The sequence below is a fragment of the Berghia stephanieae genome, chromosome 9 (genome assembly GCF_034508935.2).
Source record: "Berghia stephanieae isolate SIO BIC M18660-M18661 chromosome 9, UCSD_Bste_1.3, whole genome shotgun sequence".
Lineage (NCBI taxonomy): Eukaryota > Metazoa > Mollusca > Gastropoda > Nudibranchia > Aeolidiidae > Berghia > Berghia stephanieae.
In genome coordinates, this window is record NC_088368.1 from 44,642,390 (window position 1) to 44,649,889 (window position 7,500).

The window sequence follows — 7,500 nt, forward strand, 5'->3', positions numbered from 1 at the left end:
TAAGTTACTATGAAACAATATGTGTACCTGGAAAGTGTTTGGAATGGACAAGATGAGGAGTGTATATGCGATTGTTCAATCTTCGAGAAAATAAAATAAAATAAAACAAAACCAAAAATAAATAAAAAAAATAAATAAATAAATAAAAATAAAATCAAAAACTGTCGGGTAGCCTTGTTCTAATCGCAGTACAATTACTCCCACCAGCGTATAGCACATATTATGATTTTGAAATTTAGTCCCAGACTACGATATTTACACCTGCTAAATCGCGGGTGTAAGTTTCACCCGTTTAGTCCCTCGTTTAGTCTTAGACTTCGCGTAGTCCGGCTTCATGAATAGCTTACAACGCCATTTAGTCAGAGACTACCGATATAGTCTCAGACTATCGTCGTAGTCCCGCTCCACGAATTAGGTCTTTTCCAATAGATAGTATGCACTTGCCTAAGAAGTTCACAACATTGCCATCCGGAAGTATAGATAGTTCGAAGATGACGTCACTCGGGTCTTTGTTATTGTTTTTTGCCATCCGCGTTTATGAGTAATTCTCACTAAACTGTATTAATCTGACTATAAACAATCATGGTTACACACAGTTTTGTGTGTTGGCCAGTTATACTTCCGGATGGCAATGTTGTGAACTTCTTAGCGAAGTGCATTCTATCTATAACTGGCCAACATACAAAACGGTGTGTAACCATGATCGTTTATAGTCTGGTTAATACAGCTTTGTGAGAATTACTCATAAACGCGGATGGCAAATAGCAATAACAAAGGCCTAAGTGACGTCAACTTCGAACTATCAATAGGCTATTATCACCCAGTAGATTTTCGACCAATCAAAGCATGAAATTTGTGACACACCTTCACACGTGTTCGGACAAACAAAGTTGTTTTTTTATAAACAATACCATGAATGAAATCGACCTCTCTCTCTCTCTCTCTCTCTCTCTCTCTCTCTCTCTCTCTCTCTCTCTCTCTCTCCCTCTATCTCTCTCTCCCTCTATCTCTCTCTCTCTCTCTCTCTCTCTCTCTCTCTCTCTCTCTCTCTCTCTCTCTCTCTCTCTGGTTATTGTTATCGTTTTTATTCAGCCAAATGGGTAACTAGTTATCACACGATTTTCTGGATCATATCATAAACGTTTAAGTTTACACAGTTTTCTATCTTTGGTTCTATTCATCAAGCGGTAGAACAATGGTTATTTTACTTAGACTCATACCATCGATAGTAAAACATGTGTAGTTTGCTATTTTAACACTGCCATTGTTTTACATTATGACGACTGTCCGAGAGGCGTGGTTATCTATGTGTCAATAGGATTCAATAGTCTGCTGTCACGTCCGCCCAGCAACGAGCATTTGGTTCTAAACAAAGAAAATCGGTACTTTTTTATTCTTTATGCTGGCTAGAACTTTTTCACATGTCATGTGATCAGAATATAAAAACATAATCGGATTTATAATGCTCGTGGGAGAAGTATTTCATAAGTGCATCCGTCATTATTCCGATAGTTTAGAGCCAGTTACTAAGTTACTATGCGTCATTACGAGGGAAGTGACGTCACGACTGTTGGACCCTATTAAGATTCAGGCCTGTCCACTCTTTAATATTGTCTTGCCATATTTTTTTTAAAAAATCCTAAACGCATAGCATCAATGAATTGTAAAATGACCTACCCGTTCCAACATGATGGTATTCGGCTGTAAGATCTAGTGGTATGACACTCGCTTTCGGATCGGAAGGTCCTGGGTTCGAGCCTCACCTCGCTCGGCGCATAGTTGAGTCCTTGGAAAAAGGCTCTTTACTCACATTCTCTCACCGTACTCGGGTGTAAAATGAGTACCTGGCCGAAAACAGCGTTGTCTCTGTCCGAATAAAATTGTAATATCACCTAACAGGCGTCATGTCCCGTCCTAAATGTTAAGTGTTGCTGTTGGCCAGTGACCCCTTGTAAAGCGCTTTGAGCACGTTTAGTGAATATTGCGCTATATAAAAGCTCTTTTTAAAAAAAATCAACGACAACCAAAGTGATTAATCCACACACGCTAACCACAGCTACCAATATTTATGTGGTTAACCAGTTAGATGCCCTACTCTGAAAAAAACAAAAAAAAAAAAAAAAAAAAAAAAAAAAAAAAAAAAAAAAACAAAACAAAAACAAAAAAAAAAAAAAAAACTCTTGTTTTGAAATTTGGCTAGAAAACTCTTCCCTCAAATGTGACCCAACGTCTCAAAACGGTATTATGTCGGGATGACCCAGATGCTAAAAAGTCAAATTATGAATTATTGGTATTCAGCAACCTGAAATATATATGATATTCATTCTTCTCATTCAATAAAGATTATAAGCTCAACTCAAGTCTGATATTTCTGGCTACAAATTCCATTTTCAGCATCTTAATCATCCCGACTTAATACCGTTTTGAGGCGAGGGGTCACAAATATCGATCGATTTAATTGTATCGTTGGAATAACTCTTAAACTTGGGACTTCATGGAGGAGTTCGTGTCAATTAATTGTATAATGACTTACCCTTTCAACATGATTGTAGACATTTCATTTATTTCCTACAGGCGTGGAGATCCCTTACTTCAACGGCCCTGGATTATCTGAAGGGAAACCAAAGGGCCTGGGAGCCTGTCGGAAAGTTATAGGGGCCTGGGCCATGGGAGCGCAGGTAAGACCGCCCGGTAATCAAGAGGTCCGAGGTTCGATACCCAGTCCAGGAAGACTGATGGGTTTTTTTCTCTTGTATTTTTATTTCTTGCTTGGTCTGTCACTGTTTCATACACACTTGTTCATATCATTATCTTCCATAGGTCATCCAATGCTATTTGTGACCCCTCGCCTCAAAACGTTATTAAGTCGGGATGAATAAGATGCTGAAAATTAAATTTGTAGCCAGAAATATCATGCTTACGTTGAGTTTATAAACTTTATTGAGAAGAATGAATACCATATTTCAGGTTGCTGAATACCAATAATTCATTATTTTGTCCAGTTTAACTTTAATTTGACTTTTTGGCATCTGGGTCATCCCGACATAATACCGTTTTGAGACGTTGGGTCACATTTTGTCAGTGCATGACATAATCAGCCAGAATGTGAAAATTTTGGATTTGCATTTTTTTTCCTTCATTTTCTGAAAGAATTTGCTCCCCAGAGTATTTTAATCTTTATTTGAAGTAAATCGGGTGATTTTTCATGACGTTGTGGTCAGATGTATGGGAAAGGTATTCAGTAACTTTTCTCAAATTTCATATTTTTTCAACTTGACTAGCTGTAAATAAATATTTAGATAGAAGTGAAATTAAGCTTTGATATTTCCGAAGATGTACAAAATGGCTTGATTTAATCATTTATGACAAGAACTCATTTTGAATAAAAATTGACCTTCTAACTAAACTTGGCAATATCTCAGTTCAAACCTTTTCACCATCCGACTGATTAAGTCATTCACTGTAACATTTTTTTCTCTTGTATTTTTTTTCATGCTTTGTCTGGCACTTTTCATACACACTTGCTCAGAGATTTGTCTGAAAGAGTTCACCCAATGCTATATTTAAAAAAATAATATGTATAAAAAATTGGCTTTTATATAGCGCAATATCCACTAAACCTTATTTTTTAACATTTTTATTATTTTTTTAAATTATTTATTTATTATTATTATTATTTTTTTAATTTAATTTTTTTTTCACTCAAAATTAATAATTTATATTGTAAAGTGCCCAGAGCTTGTGTTTTACACGAGAATGGGCGCTGTATAAATGTGTATTATTATTATTATTATTATTATTATTATTATTATTATTATTATTATTATTATTATTATTATTATTATTAAACGTGCTCAAAGCGCTTTACAAGGGGTCCTGGCCAACAACAACATTTAACATGTAGGACGAGACATGACGCCATTTAGGATAGTTTACAATTTTTTTTTAATTTACACAATCTCTTTTCTTTTCTTTTTTAAAATAAGTGAATACAAACAGGAACATAAATATACAATAATAATAAATGGCATTTAGATCATCTACATGGAGTTGCTATAATCAATCGACCTCTTAGTGCTTTTTCAACCCTTCTCAGCAGGCCATACGGAATCCATTTCATACATTACAAGTCGCCAGTTTGGTGTCTTCTATATTTTAGCAGTCTGAGAATTGCAGTCACATATTATTATTATTATTATTATTATTATTATTATTATTATTATTATTATTATTATTATTATTATTATTATTATTATTATTAGTATTATTATTATTATTATTTTTTTTAATTATTATTATTTTTTATTATTATTATTATTATTATTATTATTATTATTATTATTATTATTATTATTATTATTATTATCATCATCATTATTGTGATTGTTGTTGTTACTATATCATCATCATCATCATCATCATCATCATCATCATCATCATCATCATCGCCACCACCACCATCATCATCATCATCATCATCATCACCATCCCTATTACTCGGTCCGAATCCACGCCATTTGATACACCCCCCCCCCCCCACCACCACCACCACAACCTCCTCATTTTCACGACAGGCTATGGTGTATCCGAAGAGGCTGGGGTGCCCGTAGGAGGTCCAAATTCTTCTCGATTTGCCCTACTGGAGGTTCATTACAACAATCCCAGGAAAACGGCAGGTGGGTCTTATGAGATTTTGATCAAGTACAATTAACCAGTAGATTTTTGACCAATCAAAACTTAAAATTTGTGACACACCCTCACACGTGCTCGGACAAACATATTTGGTTGTTTATAAACAGTAATGTGAATGAAATCGACCTCTCTCTCTCTCTCTCTCTCTCTCTCTCTCTCTCTCTCTCTCTCTCTCTCTCTCTCTCTCTGATCATTGTTATTGTTTTTATACCGTCACTGACTAGTTATCACACGATTTTCTCGATCAGATTTTAAACGGTTACATTTATACATAGTTTTCTGTGTTAGTTCTATTGACCAGACGGTTGAACAGTGGGTATTTTATTTAGAGACATACCATCGATAGTAAAACCTGTGTAGTTTGCTGTGTCTACCGATCACTACCATTGTTTACATTATGACGATTGTCCGAGAGGCGTGGTTATCTACATGTTAATCGAACGGTAAATCGGATAGGGCAACTGCTTTCTAACCCCCTCCTTACCACCCATATGAAAATCGTCACATTCGTTACGATGCAGCCAACATTTTTCTCATTCCGATTTCTTTTGCACATCATAATATTTGAACAAAAATGTTTGCTATAGATAGAATGCAGATGACGTCAATCAGGCCTTTGTTATTGTTTTTGCCATCCGCGTTTGTGAGTTGTTCTCACTAAACTGTATTAACCGGACTATAAAAGTTCATGGTTACACAGATTTTGTGTGTTGGTCCGTTATACTTCCGGATGGCAATGTTGTGAACTCCTTGGCCAAGCGCATTCTATCTATATTAACACTGTGTTGAAGAGCTCGTTTAGCAGAAAAAATATGTATAGCAAGAACTTGATAACAGCTTTTGTGTTTAGGTGAAAAAAACTAAATATATTTTTGTATAAGTTTGGTGTGAAGTTTTGGGGACAATCCGGAAACTGGCCTGTAAGGAGAGAGAGAGAGAGAGAGAGAGAGAGAGAGAGAGAGAGAGAGAGAGAGAGAGAGAGAGAGGAGAGTAAGATGACGCTTCAGGCAAATACATATTGTAATATTAATTTGTAATACGAATGGAACATAATGGCTTTATATAGGAAATAATACAAGCAGAGAAGCCGTGACATCACACCTTCTATTCTTCCGGTTCTAAACTCAATGGAAGTGTGCATATAGCTAGTTAATAACGAATGGGTTACATATTGAATCATGAGGTAGCACAATGCCGAATGTAGCAGCAGGATGTATAGATAGTATGCGTTTGGCTAAGAAGCTCATAACATTGCCATCCGGAAGTATAACGGACCAACACACAAAACTGTGTGTATCCATGAACGTTTATAATCGGGTTAATACAGTTTAGTGAGAACAACTCACAAACGCGGATGGCAAAAACAATAACAAAGACCTGAGTGACGTCATCTTCGATCTATCTATAGGCAGATTCTTACTTATGATTACGGGACGTAAAAGGTCTTGGATGGATTGAAATTGAGCTTTATATAGCGCAATATCCACTAAATGTGCTCAACGCGCTTTACAAAGGGTCCCTGATCAACAGCAACATTTAACATGTAGGACGGGACATGACGCCTGTTAGGCGATATTACAATTTTTAGGACAAAGACAACGCTGTTAACGGCCAGGTACTCATTTTACACCTGAGTACGGTGAGAGAATGTGAGTAAACAGCCTTTTCCAAGGACTCAACTATGCGCCGAGCGAGCGAGTCTCGAACCCAGGACCTTCCGATCCGAAAGCGAGTATCATACCACTAGACCACATAGCCGATCTTTATTGACAACCATCATATATTTAGACTAGAAATAAGATGGCATCACTCTGAAACTAAACTTAAACGTGAGCTTTTATATAGCGCGATATCCACCTAATGTGCTAAAAGCGTTTTACAAGGGATTCCTAATCAACAGCAACATGTAACATGCAGAACGAGACATGACGCCTGTTAGGCGATATTGCAATTTTTGTTTCCGACAGAGACAAAACTGTTAACGGCCAGGTACTAATTTTACACCTGAGTACGGTGAGAGAATGTGAGTAATGACTGTTTTCCAAGGACTCAACCTTACTCCGAGCATGTGAGGCTCGAACCCAGGATCTTCCGATCCGAAAAACGAGTGTCATACCACAAGACCACATAACCGCATAGAAGGAACGAAATTGACGACACTCAGCTCTTTGTCATTGTATTTAGACAACCATTTTAATGTTTAGTTCTCACTAACTTATTATCAATTAGACTATAAACGGTTACAACAAGTTTTGTGCGATGGCACGTTATACCTGGCTGGCGGATGTTGTGAGTATTTTACCTAAACACATAGCATCAGTACTTTTTTGAGCGTACGGCATTCATTCTCGTGTTCTGCTTTCTCCATTCGTTCATCTAGGGCATTTGGACAGGTCAGGAATTCGTTTCTCTGTGACGTCACAACTACGTCAATACGAGGCAGGTATCATGGAACTGGGGCTGGAATACACAAACAAAATGGCAATTCCGCCTCGCCAAAATCAGTTCCACCTGTCAGGGTACTGCATCAGCGAATGCACAAACGTGGTATGTACATAGAATAGATTGAAAATGGAGATAAACGACGAGTTTATAAAACTATATATTATTTCCTTTTTGTGATTATGCCCTTTATGAATGTCTATATTACAATATTAATGTTTTATATCATTATTATTATATTATTATTATTATTATTATTATTATTATTATTATTATTATTATTATTATTATTATTATTATTATTATTATTATTATTATTATTATTATTATTATTATTATTATTATTATTATTATTATTATTTTCAT

At 35.9% G+C, this 7,500-nt stretch overlaps 1 pseudogene across 1 annotated transcript in view; it reads left to right on the forward strand.

Annotated features, from left to right (window-relative positions):
• Positions 1-7,500, forward strand: part of LOC144979255 (dopamine beta-hydroxylase-like) — a 23,507-nt pseudogene that overhangs the window by 7,739 nt on the left and 8,268 nt on the right. The window contains exons 4-6 of the transcript XR_013646654.1: positions 2,575-2,678; positions 4,575-4,676; positions 7,073-7,239. The product of XR_013646654.1 is annotated as a dopamine beta-hydroxylase-like (transcript). The remainder of the gene's footprint in view (positions 1-2,574; positions 2,679-4,574; positions 4,677-7,072; positions 7,240-7,500) is intronic.